The sequence below is a fragment of the Pan troglodytes genome, chromosome 1, assembly GCF_028858775.2.
Source record: "Pan troglodytes isolate AG18354 chromosome 1, NHGRI_mPanTro3-v2.0_pri, whole genome shotgun sequence".
Lineage (NCBI taxonomy): Eukaryota > Metazoa > Chordata > Mammalia > Primates > Hominidae > Pan > Pan troglodytes.
This window is the reverse complement of record NC_072398.2, coordinates 153,396,735-153,411,893: the sequence shown is the minus strand read 5'-3', so window position 1 is coordinate 153,411,893 and position 15,159 is coordinate 153,396,735. Positions and strand designations below refer to the sequence as shown.

At 36.6% G+C, this 15,159-nt stretch overlaps 1 protein-coding gene across 20 annotated transcripts in view; it reads right to left on the bottom strand.

Moving 5' to 3' along the window:
• ZZZ3 (zinc finger ZZ-type containing 3) overlaps positions 1–15,159 on the bottom strand; it is a 118,949-nt gene that overhangs the window by 40,477 nt on the left and 63,313 nt on the right. The gene's annotated exons all lie outside the window — the stretch shown is intronic.

Here is a 15,159-nt window from a genome sequence, read left to right as displayed (position 1 = left end):
ATTTATACACGTATCCCCGCCAACACACAAATTTTTTTTAACTGCAAAGTGTAGGAGAAAATTTTTCACTTAGAAGATTTTGACTGAAAAAAATCCTAAAGAGGGGCAGAGCAAGATAGCCGAGTATAAGGCTCCACCGATGGTCCCCCCAAAAAGGAACACTAAATCTAACAACTATCTACCCAAAAAAACAGAACCTTCATGAGATCCAAAAATCAGGTGAACACTCACAGTACTTGGTTTTAACTTCATGTTGCTGAAAGAGGCACTGAAGAGGGTAGGAAAGACAGTCTTGAGTTGCAGATGCCACCCCTTCCCTATCCCCCAGCAGTGACCACAAGGCACAGAGAGAAAATCTATGATTAATGACAGAGAGGGCACTCATCATGAGACTACATCAAATTCCGTACTGCCATCACAGTAGAAAGCAAAACCAGGCAGCTAACGCCCGCTCACACCAGCCCTAGCCAGAGGGCAATTGTTCATTCAGTTCCAGCAACCCTGGCCACCTGGACTAAAGTGCTCTGGAGCATTAAATAAACTTGAAAAGCAGCCTAGGCCACAACTGCAGTTCCTAGGCAAGTTCTAGTTGTCAGCTGGGCTCAAAGCCAGGAGACATGGGGGCATGTGACCTACTGAGACTCCAGCCAGAGCAATTAAGGGAGTGCTTGCACCACCCTTCCCCTAACCACAGGCAACACAGCTCGTGACCCCTTTCTTTCACTTGAGGAAAGGAGAGAAGAGTAATGAGGACTTTGTCTTGCATCTTGGTTATAAGCTCAGCCACAGTAGGATAGGGAAACAGACAAGGTCATGAGGCCCCCATTCCAGGCCATAGCTCCCAAATAACATTTCTAGACACACCCTGGGCCAGAAAGGAACCCACTGCCTTGAAGGGAAGGAACCAGTCCTGGCAGCATCCATCACTTGCTGACTAAAGAGCCTGTGGGCCTTGAATAACCAGCAGTGACACGCAGGTAATACATCATGGGCCTTGGGTGAGACTCTGAAATGTGCTGGCTTCAGGTGAGACCTAGCACATTCCCAGCTATGATGGCTATGGTGAGAAACTCCTTCTGCTTAAGAAGAGCAGAGGGAAAAGCAAAGTGGACTTTGTCTTGTACCTTAAGTATCAGCTCAGCCACAGTGGGATAGAGCACCAAGCAGGCTCTTGGGGTCCCCAATTCCAGGCCTTAGCTCTTAGATGGCATTTCTGGACTTGCCCTGAGCCAGAAGGGGGTCCACTACCCTGAAGTGTTACTCCCCAACCTGGCAGCATTGACTACAAGTTGACTGAAGAGGCCTTGGGTCTTCAGTGAAAATTAGTGGCAGCCTGACAGTACTCCCCACGGGCCTGTGGTGATGGTGGCCATGGGGTGAGGCTCCTCTGCCTATGGCATGCAGGGAAAGGTGGGAAGCACCATGTCTCGTGGTTTGAGTGCTAGCTCGGCTGCAAGAGAATAGAACACCAGGTAGATATCTAAAGTTTTTTACTTCAGTCCCTGGCTCCGGGATGGCATCTCTAGACCTCCCCAGAGTCTCAGGGAACTCACCGCCCTGAAGGGAAGGACACAAGCCTGGCTGGGGTTGCTACATGAATATAAAGCCCTAGAGCCTTGAGCAAACATAGGCTGTAGCCAGGTAGTGGATATAGCGGGCCTTGGGTGAGACTCAGTGCTGTGCTGCCTTCAAGTCTAACCAAGCCCAGTCCCAGTGGTGGTGGCCACAGGGGTGCTTGTCACCCCATGCCCAGCCCCAAGCAGCTCAGCACAGAGAAAGAAACTCTATTTGAGAGAAAGTAAGGGAAGAGAAAAAGAATCTTTGCCTGGTAATCCAGAGAATTCTCTCAGATCTTATCCAAGACCACCAAGGTAGTATGTCTGTAAGAACTACAATGTTACTGGGCTTGGGGTGCCCTCTAATACAGATATAGCTTAGATCACAACACTCAAGTCTTTTCAAATACCTGGAAAGCCTTCCCAAGAAGGACAGCTACAAACAAGCCCAGACTGAGAAGACTAAATACCTAACTCCTCAATGTCCAGACACTGTAGTAGATGTCCAAGCATCTACTACAAGCATCAAGCCAACACAGGAAAACAGAACCTCACCAAATGAACTAAACAAGGCATCAGGGACCAATCTTGGAGAAACAGAGATATGTGACCTTTCAGACAGAGAATTCAAAATAGCTGTGTGTCTGTTCTCATGCTACTAATAAAGACATACTCGAGACTGGGTAATTCAGACAGGAAAGCGGTTTAATTGACTCACAATTCCACATGGCTGGGGAGGCCTCACAATCATGGCTGAAGGCAAATGAGGAACAAAGTCACGTCTTACATGGGGGCATGCAAAAGGACTTGTGCAGGGGAATGTCCATTTATAAAACCATCAGATCTTGGGAGACTTACTCACTACTACAAGAATAGTATGCAGGAAACCATCCCCATGATTTAATTATCTCCACCTGGCCCTGCCCTTGACACATGGGGATTATTACAATTCAAGGTGAGACTTGGGTGGGAACACAGCCAAACCATATCAAACTGTTTTGAGGAAACTCAGAGAAATTCAAGATATCATTGAGAAAGAATTCAAAACTCTATCAGATAAATTTAACAAAGAGATTGAAAGAAAAAGAAACAGAAATTCTGCAGCTGAAAAATGCAACTGATATACTGAAGAATGAATCAGAGTCTGTTAATAGAAAAACTGATCACACAGAAGAAAGAATTAGTGAGCTTTAAGACAGGCTATTTGAAAATACAGAGAGGAGGCCGGGCACGGTGGCTCATCTGTAATCCCAGCACTTTGGGAGGCTGAGGCAGGCAGATCACGAGGTCAGGAGTTCGAGACCAGCCTGGCGAACATGGTGAAACCTTATCTCTCCTAAAAATACAAAAATTAGCTGGGTGTGGTGGCACGTGCCTGTAGTCCCAGCTGTGGGAGGCTGAGGCAGGAGAATTGCTTGAATCTGGGAGGCAGAGGTTGCAGTGAGTTGAGATCATGCCACTGCACTCCAGCCTGGGTGACAGAACAAGACTCTGTCTCAAAAAAAAAAAAAAAAAAAAAAAAAAAGGAAGGAGGGAAGGGAAAATACACAGAGGAAACAACAACAAAAGAATACAAAACAATGAAGCATGACTACAGGATCTGGAAAATAGCCTCACAAGGGCAAATCTAAGAGTTATTAGCCTTAAAGAGGAGGCAAAGAAAGAGATAGGGGTAGAAAGTTTATTCAAAGGGATAAGAACAGAGAACTTCCCAAACCCACAGAAAGGTATCCAAGTACAAGAAGGTTCTAGAAAACCAAGGAGATTTAGCCCAAAGAAAACTACCTCAAGTCATTTAATAATCAAACTCCCAAAGGTCAAGTATAAAGAGAGGATCCCAAAAGCAGCAAATGAAAAGAAACAAATTACAACATAGCTCCAATATGTCTGGCAGCAGACTTTTCAGTGGAAAGCTCACAGGCCCAAAAAGAGTGGCATGACAAACTTAAAGTGCTGAAGGAAAAAAATTTGACCCTAGAATAGTATATGCAGTGAAAATATGCTTTAAACATGAAGGAGAAATAATGACTTTCCCAAACAAAATCTGAAGGATTTCATCAACATCAGACCTGTCCTACAAGAAATGCTAAAGGAAGTACTTCAATCAGAAAGAAAAGGACATTAGTGAGCAATAAGAAATCATCTGAAGGTACAAAACTCACTAGCAATAGTAAGTACCCAGGAAAACACAGAATAATATAACACTGTAACTGTGGTGTGTAAGCTACTCTTAAGTAGAAAGACTAAAAGATGAACCAGTCAAAAATGACTATAACTTTTCAAGACATAGACAGCACAAAAAGATATGAAACAATAAAAAGTTAAAAAGCAGAGGGACAAGGTTAAAGTGTAGAGTTTTTTTAAGTCTTGTTTTTGTTTATTTGTTTATGCAGGCAGTGTGAAGTTGTTACCAGGTTAAAATAATGGGTTAAAGATAGTCTCTGCAAGCCTCATGGTAACCTTACCTCAAAGGAAAAAACATATAACACATACACAAAAAATAAAATGGTAGAAATTAAATCACAACACCAGAGAAAATCACCTTCACTAAAAAAAGACAGGAAGAGAGGACCACAAAACAACCAGAAAATAAATAACAAAATGGCAGGAGTAAGTCTTTACTTATCAGTAATAACATTAAATGTAAATGGACTAAATTCTCCAATCAAAAGACACAGACTGGCTGAATGGATGAAAAATAAACAAGACCCATGGATCTGCTGCCTACAAGAAACACACTTCACCTATAAAGACAGACATACACTGAAAATAAAGGGATGAAAAAAGATATTTCCTGCCAATGGAAACCAAAAAAGAGCAGGAATAGCTATACTTTTATCAAACAAAATAGATTTTAAGACAAAATCTATAAAAAGAGACAAAGAAGGTCACTATGTAATGATAAAGGGGTCAATTCAGCAAGAGGATATATCAATTAGAAATATATATGCACTCAACACTGAAGCACTCAGATATATAAAGCAAATATTGTTAGAGCTAAAGAGAGAGATAGACTCCAATACAGTAACAGCTGGAGATTTCAACACCCCACTTTCAGCATTGGACTGATCTTCCAGACAGAAAAATAAACAAAGAAACAGCAGACTTAATCTGCACTATAGACTGACCAAATGGACCTAACAGATACAGAACATTTCATCCAATGTCTGCAGAATACACATCCTTTTCCTCAGCAAAAAGGTCATTTTTGAGGACAGAATATGTTAGGTCACAAAACAAGTCTTAAAACATTCAAAAAAACTAAAAATAATATCAAGCATCTTCTCTGATCACAATGGAATAAAACTAGAAATCAGTAAAAAGAGGATTTTGGAAACAATACCAACACATGCAAATTAAACAATATGCTCCTGAATGACCCGTGGGTCAATGAAGAAATTTAAAAGGAAATTGAAAAACTTTTTGAAACAAATGATAATGAAAACACAACATACCATAACCTATAGGATACAGCAAAAGCCATGCTAAAAGGGAAGTTTATAGGTATCAGTGCCAACATAAAAAACAAAAAACTTCAAATAGATAACCTAAAATGCATCTTAAAGCAAGAGCAAACCAAACCCAAAATTAGAAGAAATCATATAGATCAGAAGTAAATGAAATTGAAACAAAGAAAATAATACAAATGATCAATTTGAAAAGACAAACAAAATTGACAAACCTTTGGCCAGACTTAAAAAAAAAGAGCACTCCAAATAAAATCAGAGATTTAAAAAAAAAAAGCAGATATTACAATCAACACCACAGAAAGTCAAAGGATCATTAGAGCAACTAATTGCTCTAATTGGAAAATCTGGAATAGATAAATTGCTAGATATAATCTGCCAAGACTAAGCCATGAAAAAATCCAAAACCTGAACAGACCAATAACAAGTAACAAGATCAAAGCCATAATAAAAAGCCTCCCAGTAAAGAAAACCCTGGGACCCAATGGCTTCATTGCTGAATTCTACCAAACATTTAAAGATGAACTAATACCAATCCTACTCAAACTATACCAAAAAATAGAGGAGGAGGGAATACTTCTAAATTCATTATATGAAGTATTACCCTGATACTCAAACCAGACAAAGACACGTTAAAAAAAGAAAACTACAGGCCAATATCTCTGATGACTGTTGATACAAAAACCCTCAACAAAATACAAGCAAACAAAATTCAACAATACATTAAAAAAAAAATTCATCATGGCCAATTAGGATTTATCCCTGGGATGAAAGGATGGTTCAACATATGCAAATCAATGTGATACATCATATCAATAGAATGAAGGACAAAAACTATGATCATTTCAATTGGTGCAGAAAAAGCACTGGCAAAGTTTGACATCCCTTCATGATAAAAAAAAAAAAACTCTCAACAAATTAAATACAGAAGGAATGTACCTCAACACCCTCAACACAATAAAGGCCATATACGACAAGCCCACAGCTAACATCATACTCAAGGGTGAAAAGTTGAATGTTTTTCCTCTAAGATCTGAAAAAAGACAAGGATCCCCAAACCACTTCCATTCAACCCAGTAATAGAAGTCCTAGACACAGCAATTAGTCAAGAGAAAGAAATAAATAGCATCTAAATTGGAAAGGAAAAAATTAAGTCGTCACCATTTGCAGATGACATGATCTTATACATAGAAAACCCTAAAGACTCTACCCAAAACACTTTTAGAATAAACAAATTTAGTATTAGTAAAGTTGCAGGATACAAAAATCAACATACAATAATCAGTAGCATTTCTATACACTAACAATGAATTATCCAAAAAAGAAACCAGGAAAACAATCCCATTTAAAAATACCTACCAAAAAAAAAAAAAAACCCACACGCAAAAAAACACAAAAACTCTTAGGAATAACTTTAACCAAGAAGGTAAAAGAACTCTACGCTGAAAACTATAAAATACTGATGAAAGCAACTCAGGAAGATAGAAATACATGGGAAGAATTAATACTATTAAAATGTCCATACTACTCGAAGCAACCTACAGATTTAATGCAATCCCTATCAAAATTCCAATGTCATTTTTCATAGATATAGAAAAAACAATCCTAAAATTTGTATGGAAGCACAAAAGACTCCAAATAGCCAAAGCAATCTTGAGCAAAAAACAAAAACAAAACCCAAAGCTGGAAGCATCACACTCAATGATTTCAAAATATACTACACAAAGCTCTTACAATCAAAATAGGATGGTACTGACATAAAAAACAGAAAATGAAATAAAACAGTGCAGAAATAAACCCACGTGTTTGCAGTCAATTGGTCTTTGACAAAGGTGGCGAAAACACACAATAAGGGACAGTCAGTTCAATAAACGATGCTGGGGAAACTGGATATCCACAAGCATAAGGACAAAATTAGACCTTTATCCCATACCATATACAAAAATCAAATGAAAATGAGTGAAAGACCTAAATATAAGACCCAAAACCATAAACTAGAAGAGAACATAGGGGGAAAGTTCCTCAACACTGGTGTTGGCAATGATTTTTTGGGTAATACACAAAAAGCTTAGCTACAAAGGTAAAAATAAATGAGACTAGCTCAAATTAGAAAGCTTCAGCGCGGCAAAGGAAACAAACAACAAAATAAAAAGGCAACCTACAAAGAAGGAAAAATGTTTGCAAATCAAATATCTGATAAGGGATTAGTATCTAAAATTTAAAGACAAATAATCTAATTTAAAAATGAGCAAAGGAGTTGAACAGATATTTCTCCAAAGACATAAAAATGGTCAATGGGTATACGAAAAGGTACTCAACATCACTAATCATCAGGGAAATGCAAATTAAGTCCACTATATGATATAACCTCACACCCATAAGGATGGCTGTTAGCAAAAAGACAGATGATAATAAATACTGGTTGAGGGTATGGAGAAAGGAAACCCTAGCACACTGTTGGTGGAAATGTAGATTGATACAACCATTATACCAAACAGTATGGAAGTTCCTAAAGACATTTTTAAAAGAACTACCATATGACATAGCAATCCCTCCTCTGGGCATTTACCCAAAGGAGATGCCCAGAGGCATAAAGATATCTGCACTCCCATGTTCACTGAAGCATTATTCACAATAGCTAAGATATGGAAACAACCTAAATGTCCACTGACAGACAACGGACAAAGAAATGTGGTACATATATACACAATGAAATACTATTCAATTTTTTAAAAGGAGATACTGCCATTTGCCACAACACCAACAGACCTAGAGGGCATTATGCTACATGAAATAAGCCAGACACAGAAAGACAAATATTGCGTGATCTCATCTATATGTGGAATATTAGAAAAGAAAAAGAGCTCTAATACGCAGAGATAATGAAACAGTGGATACCACTGGCAGGGGGGTGGGGAAAGAGAATATGAGGAGACATAGGTCAAAGGATACAAAATTGTAGATACCTAGGATGATCAAGTTTAGAGAGCTAATATACAGCATGAAAACTAAAGTTAATAAATTATATTAGAGATTTTTATTAAGTAAGCAGATTTCAGTTGCTCTTGTCACCAAAAAGGTAACTATATGAGATGATAGATATGTTAATGTGCTTCACTATAGTAACCACTTACTACCTATATGTATCCTATAGCATATTACTAACTTCAAATCTACACAATAAAATTTATTATTTTGTAAATAAAGTGTCTGATAGTCTTTACTTCCACCAATTCTTTAGGTTGTAGTTGACACATTTTGCCTTCAGTAAATCATTTAAGACATCATATAGATGTTGGTAACTTCTTCATGGATTATTAGTCTTTAGTATGAACCACAGAAACACTAACAACATACAATACAGGGATTACTCTTCCATTTGCAGAAAAAATGTAATCATAATTGAGATTTCTCTGAAAGAGAAATTTGTTTTCATTTGCATTTAGTTGAGTTACACTTTCAAATCCTAACCACACAATTAACCTGTGAAGACTAGGTCTTAAAAAGCAAGATATTTACTACATTATTTATTAGAACCAAGATAAATAAAACTCATTATTCTTCACTGCTATTCCACGCCTTTAAAAAAAAAAAGCATCTATTTTTAAACCCTGCTTCTCAGGTATCTATAATTAAAGAGTTTCTTGGTATATGTTTATATGGTAGGTAGAGACTGAGGAACCAAAATGTCTCATCTCTAGTGTTGCTATGCAATTGTAAGGAAGAGAGAGTAAGTAAAGAGACTTTTTTAAAGGAGGAAATAAATTAAATTATCCATTTATTAGAATAAAATAAAGACATCCAGCCAAGGACCTTTCTCTTTTCTCCTGACCTTCTCCATTCCTTGCCACACACATACCAAGAGTGCTATTCCTACCTGATAAACTAAACAAGTTATATCCTACATATTGACTTTTCCCCTAGGTCGAATATATATTAAAATTTGAAAATCTAGGATCTCTTTAAGCATAGTCTATAATACATTTTTAATATATCAAAAATTTCAAAGGGCCCTTAGACTGAATGCCACAATAACTTAATAACAAATACAAAACAGTTAAAGCTCTGCAGTGCTACCTCTGATGCAGACTGCAAGACATCTTTTTAAAAACATAGCAAGCCCTACAAAACATAGCTATAAACAATAAATAGAAAATTATTTTAAATGCATCTCTCAACTAAGGTCTTCCAGTAATACATACAGATTAATGACATGACACTAATATAAAATATTTTTTAAATATGCTTTTTAAACATATGCAGATTGCTATCAAGACTTAAACACAACCCTTAAATTACTTTAGCCACAGAATGTTTCTGACAGTAGCTTATCAAGACACATCCAATGCTGTAAAACCCGATGCCTCTCCTAAGCCGACTCTAGTGGAACAGCAACTACAATGCCACGTAATCATAGAGTAACAAGGCTAGAAGTTACCACCTCAAGGATAAACACAACCTCTTCATCTCACAATTGAAAAAATGAAGTTCAAAGAGATTGACTCCTTCATGATTACCCAGCTAAGGGCTAAGACCCCCATTAACGTCTCTTGATTCTGTAGCTTAGTTCTGTTTCCTCATCAGCACAAGAAAACTAAAGTTGGTTTCTTTTTAAATCCCCTATAATATCTTTATGAGACTAAATTTTGTTTTTCATTATGTAAATATTTTCTAATTATATTACAAGACAAACTCAGTGCAAAAATGTAAAACATGAAAAGAAATAAAGTTCCAATAATCCTAACACTATATATCACTTTCTTAAGCTTTGAGAAAAAATAAATTTTAATAAGTTTAATATACTGTAAATCAATATACAGGGGAATATGTTACTAGATAAATTTCTTGTTCTAAAGGTTCCAAATCCCACACAGTATTTATCTACTTTCAAATCAAAACAGGACTTCAGGTTCTAACCATGGACATGAAACCAGATGTTAAAATCTATTTCTAATATTAATGAAGAAAATATAAATAGAACATTCATGTTTATGGCCATACCAACCCGAATGTGCCCAATCTCATCTGATCTCAGAAGCAAAGCAGGGTCAGGAGTGGTAGGCTTTAAAAAAAAATAAAAATTCATTCTTCAGAGAAGCATTAACTGAATGGGGTAGCAGGAGTGCAGATGACACAGTGGTGGCAGCAAGAGTGGAGGAATCCAGAGCAATCACTGCCTCCACACTGGTACAACTGCTCACTCTTTTCTCTATGCTTTTACAATGGATGATCAATAGACCAAATAATTCAAGGAAGCTTTCTTCCTACCTAACAACAAAAATGGTGACATCACAGTAAATGAATTTTGGATAGCCAAGGGTCATTCAAATTTCAACAGATGCAGAATTACAAAATATAATCAAAGAAGGTTATCAATAACAGTATGAATTCCCAGAATGCTTTTTACCAATATGTTTAGAAAAAGACACACAGAGGGGAAAAAATATCCACAAAATATTCTGAATCTTTAAACAAGTATGACAACGGTTAAAATCAACATGGAGAAAGTACATCATAGAAACAAACTTGGCATCTAGCTTCAAAAATCTCACAATCTAGGAAAAAAGATGGTTAAATTAACAGTCCACTAAGTGTTACATGCTATATGGTGCGTATGCACAATGCCTATGGAGTTGCTCTGCTAGAATTCTTTAGAGCCAAATTTATGAGTCACATTTAGTTCAGGTTAGTGAGGCATGAAAGGACATAAGTTTCACTACTTATAATTTCATTTTTGACAAAAAATATATTTCTCCATGTTACATATTTCTGCATAATTAAAAATTCTAGTAAAAATTAAATATTCTTTAAAAGGAATTGCCACCACTGAGGATATTCTGCAAACTGTTCCAAAAGTTGAGTTCCAAATATATTTTGAACAACAAGGATTGAGTCCAGTAAAGTGAGGCACTGATTCTTATAAAGAGGAAAACATTCTATTTGGTTTTATTTTTTAGATAAAGCTTGGTAATTCAGTAGTGCTACCTTACAGGCATATGCTACCTAATGTAACCACTACATAATTCCTGTGTGTCAAAGGGCCCCCCCACCACACACACACACACACACACACACAAAATTAACTAGTTTTTCTTTTTAATCACAATTTTAAAAGGAAATAACCACAATGACATGGAACACACTGTGTATAATGTTTATACACATTATACACTCTGAGTTATTTTTATCTAATAATTTGTCTCTTAAAGAATTCTCATTAATTAGTCAGACACGCTTCTTACCCCTGCTCTTGAGGAAATCATGACTCTTTCCCCCCTCAATCGTTGATTTTTCTTTAAATGCCAAATGTTCATACTTATTATCATTAGTGTTATTGGCTTCATAGTTTCTGAGTATAAAGAACATTAACAAGTTTCTAATGCCCAAGAACACTCTAGTGCTCTTCTTAGGAACACCTGCCACATTTAAAATGTCAGTGCAGTTTTAATAGATGACACCATTTGCTTAAAAGCAACCCAAGTTATTTTCAAGACTGTTAAGTAAATGTCCATTGAACCCTGTAGTTTCTCTAAATGTGTTACTAGGATTCTGTAACCTATATACTTGAAGAGAATCTGGCACTGTGTTTAAAAACTTCCCCTAAATGCTGAAGTAAAAAATTATTGAGCAATAGGTGGCTTTTCCTTATTAAAAACAACAATTTTCACACTTTTTGCTCTATGCATCTCTACTGGTAAAAAATTAAAATTGTCAGCCGGGCGCGGAGGCTCACGCCTGTAATCCCAGTACTTTGGGAGGTCGAGGCGGGTGGATCACGAGGTCAGGAGTTCAAGACCAGTCTGGCCAATATGGTGAAACCCCATCTCTACTAAAAAAAAATACAAAAATTAGCCGGGGGTGGTGGCACCCACCTGTAGTCCCAGCCCAGGAGGGAGACTGAAGCAGGAGAATCGCTGGAACCCAGGAGGCGGAGGTTGCAGTGAGCCGAGATGGCGCCACTGCACTCCAGCCTGGGAAACAGAGTGAGACTTCGTCTCTAAAATAAATAAATAAATAAAATAAAAATAAAAATAAAAATTGTCAGGCATGTTCCCAATATATGTATACTTACTTATAAACTATATGTTCCACTATACTTAAATGCATTACAAATATATGTTATAATGTATTTCAAAAAACCCAGACATTCTTAAAATGAGCAAAAAACCTCTAAATAGTATTTTCTTCTGTCTCCCAGTGGATGATCTTGTGCATACCCTGGTATGCACATAATCCCCCCACGCTTTAGTTTCGTCTGTCTGTGGTAAAAATCACATAAAATTTACCTTTTTAACCATTTTAAAGTATATAATCCAGTGGCACTTAGTACATTCACAATGTTGTGCAACCATCACCATTATCCAGTTCCAAAACATTTTCATCACCCCAAAAGGAAATCCTATACACATTATGCAGTCAGTCCTCATTCTACCCTTCCCCGACCCCCTGGGTAACCATTCATCTGCTTTCAGTCTCTATAAATTTGCCTCTTCTGGATTATTTCATATAAATAGAAACATATATGACCTATTGTGTCTGGTTTCTTTCATTAGTACAATGGTTTCAAGATTCATTCACATTGTAGCTTCATTCCTTTTTACAGTTGAATACCATTCCATTGTATTGATATACCTTGTTTTGTGTATCCATTCATCAGCTGATGGACACTTGAACTGTTTCTACCTTTTGGCTATTGTGAATTGTGCTGCTGTGAACATGTGTGTACAAGTTCATGTTTAAACACCTATCTTTCATGATTTGGAGTATACATCTAAAAGTGGAATTGCTGAGCCAGGCATGGTGGCTCATGCCTGTAATCCCAGCACTTTGGGAGGCCCAGGTGGGTGAATCATTTGAGGTCAGGCATTGGAGACCAGCCAAGCCAACATGTGAAACCCTGCCTCTACTGGAAAAAAAAAAAAAAAAAAAATTAGCCAGGCGTGGTGACAAGCACCTGTAGTCTCAGCTACTTGGGAGGCTGAGGCAAGAGAATCACTTGAACCCAGAAGGCGGAGGTTGCAGCGAAACAAGATTGCACCACTGCACTCCAGCCTAGGTGACAGAGCAAAACTCCATCTCAAAAAATAAATAAATAAATGTGGAATTGCTAAATCATATGGTAATTCTATGTTTAACTTATTGAGGAACCACCAAACTGTTATCCACAGTGGCTGCACCATTTTACCCTGCAACCAGCAATGTATTAGTGTTTCCATATCTCATTTTATAAACAATTAATTGACCAAGAGTACAATTTTACCCAAAAAGCTAAATGGTCTATAATGGGCATGTTTTGGCAGCCTACCAACCTGCCCACATACCTTTTTGCTGGAAGATATACCCTTGCTCTAGAAGAGTAGATCAATGCAGTCTTTTTTTTTTTTTTTTTTTGTCCAATAATCCCACCCCTGACAATTGATAATTCAGCCAGGGACGGACTGACGAAGGAAGCCAATCTATTGGATAGTCAAGAACCAGGTTCTCTTTAGAGACTGTGATGAGGCTCTGGGAATAAAATGTCATATAAAGTTGGGATCATGACAAGCACAGTAGGAAGCCAATGCCATCTGCAAAATGAAATTTCAGGGGAAAGGAAGAAAGTGTGCAAAAAACATTAATAAAATAAGAAAAACTAACCTGTACTGTACAAAGACAAGCAGTGGTGAGAGAGTATATATAATCTTGAATACTGACAGGTTATAATTTCATGAGGTCTGCCTCGAATTTGTTTTCTGATCATGAGTATTCACAAGATTGTTTGCTATCATTTATTTAAAATAAACCCCTTTGTTGTTTGAGATACTCCGAGTGAACTTCTGATTCCTGCAACAAGCTGCAAACAAGTTCTGATTACCTTAACTTTATTGTCCTTGTTAGTTTTAAATAGCTTAAAGAAGTTATTTACTAGTCACTGAATTTAAGTAACTTGTACAGGAAATTTTAGAACAATCTGTCAGTGTTTTTTAATCACATTATCATAGCCTTCAAAAAACGGTCTTTTTCCCCTGAAGACTCAAAGATTCTTATGGGAACAGACCTTAAAAGATGACCTTTTCAATTTATCCCTAGGTTCTGCTTTTCTAAATATATGCCACAGAATTCTTGAGTTTTCTCTCTTAAAATAGAAAGCTAAATGCAACTATATTATAGCTAACAGAATAAAAATTTCACAATCATCTAGAAGAAAACCCCTGACAACCAGTCAGATCAAGATTCCCTTGATATTTCCCTACTCCAGAATTTTAGATTACCTATTCTATGAAACAATCCACTGTAAAATCTAAAATGTTTACCTCTTATTCTAGTATTACAAATACATAAAAGTTTCATATAACAGAGACAAGTTAGTATAACTTCTAGTTAAAAACTAATACTGTAACAAACAACATACCTCAAATATAGCCCAAACTACATGTATGTTAAACTATATGTAGGCTATCATTTCATAGTAACTCCAAAGACACAGCACATGTCATTTTAAATTAATTGTAGCATCTACTCAAAATTATGAGTTTTTACCAAGAAAGTTGAGTACTATCCTCTACTGAAAATCTTTAGTAGAACAGACACACATAAAAAGGCAAGGACACATATTTTCTTTCAAGTCCTTCAATTCAGTAAAGACAACCACAATCAAATTCTTAACCATTCTGTAGGCTTCTAATGCCTACTGGCAAAACTCTAGATTGTAAAATTGTATTTACAATCATATAAAACATTCTGATAATACCAAACATAAATTTATTTTATAACACAATGACTTCTCTTTGGGAGTCTGGTATTATTAAAAACTGAACCTACATTTCTTATATGACCATGTAAAAACATGATTTTGCCACTAGGTAACAAACTCGGACAACTCATCTGTAAACATGAGACTCCTCTTATATGTCTCCACATAGCTGAGTTAAATTAACCATATGAATGATGATATTGCATATTTATCTTTTCTTTCGAAAATTTAAATGTTAAAAAAATCACTAACACTATATAAAATTCAGAATCTTGAAAGTCAAATAATGGTATTTAAATTTTTCTACTATGAAAAGCATGCTAAATTTTTCTCTGACATTTTCAAAGCAGTATAATGCTTGAAATTTCACCACCGATACATCAACCAACCAGACAGACATGAT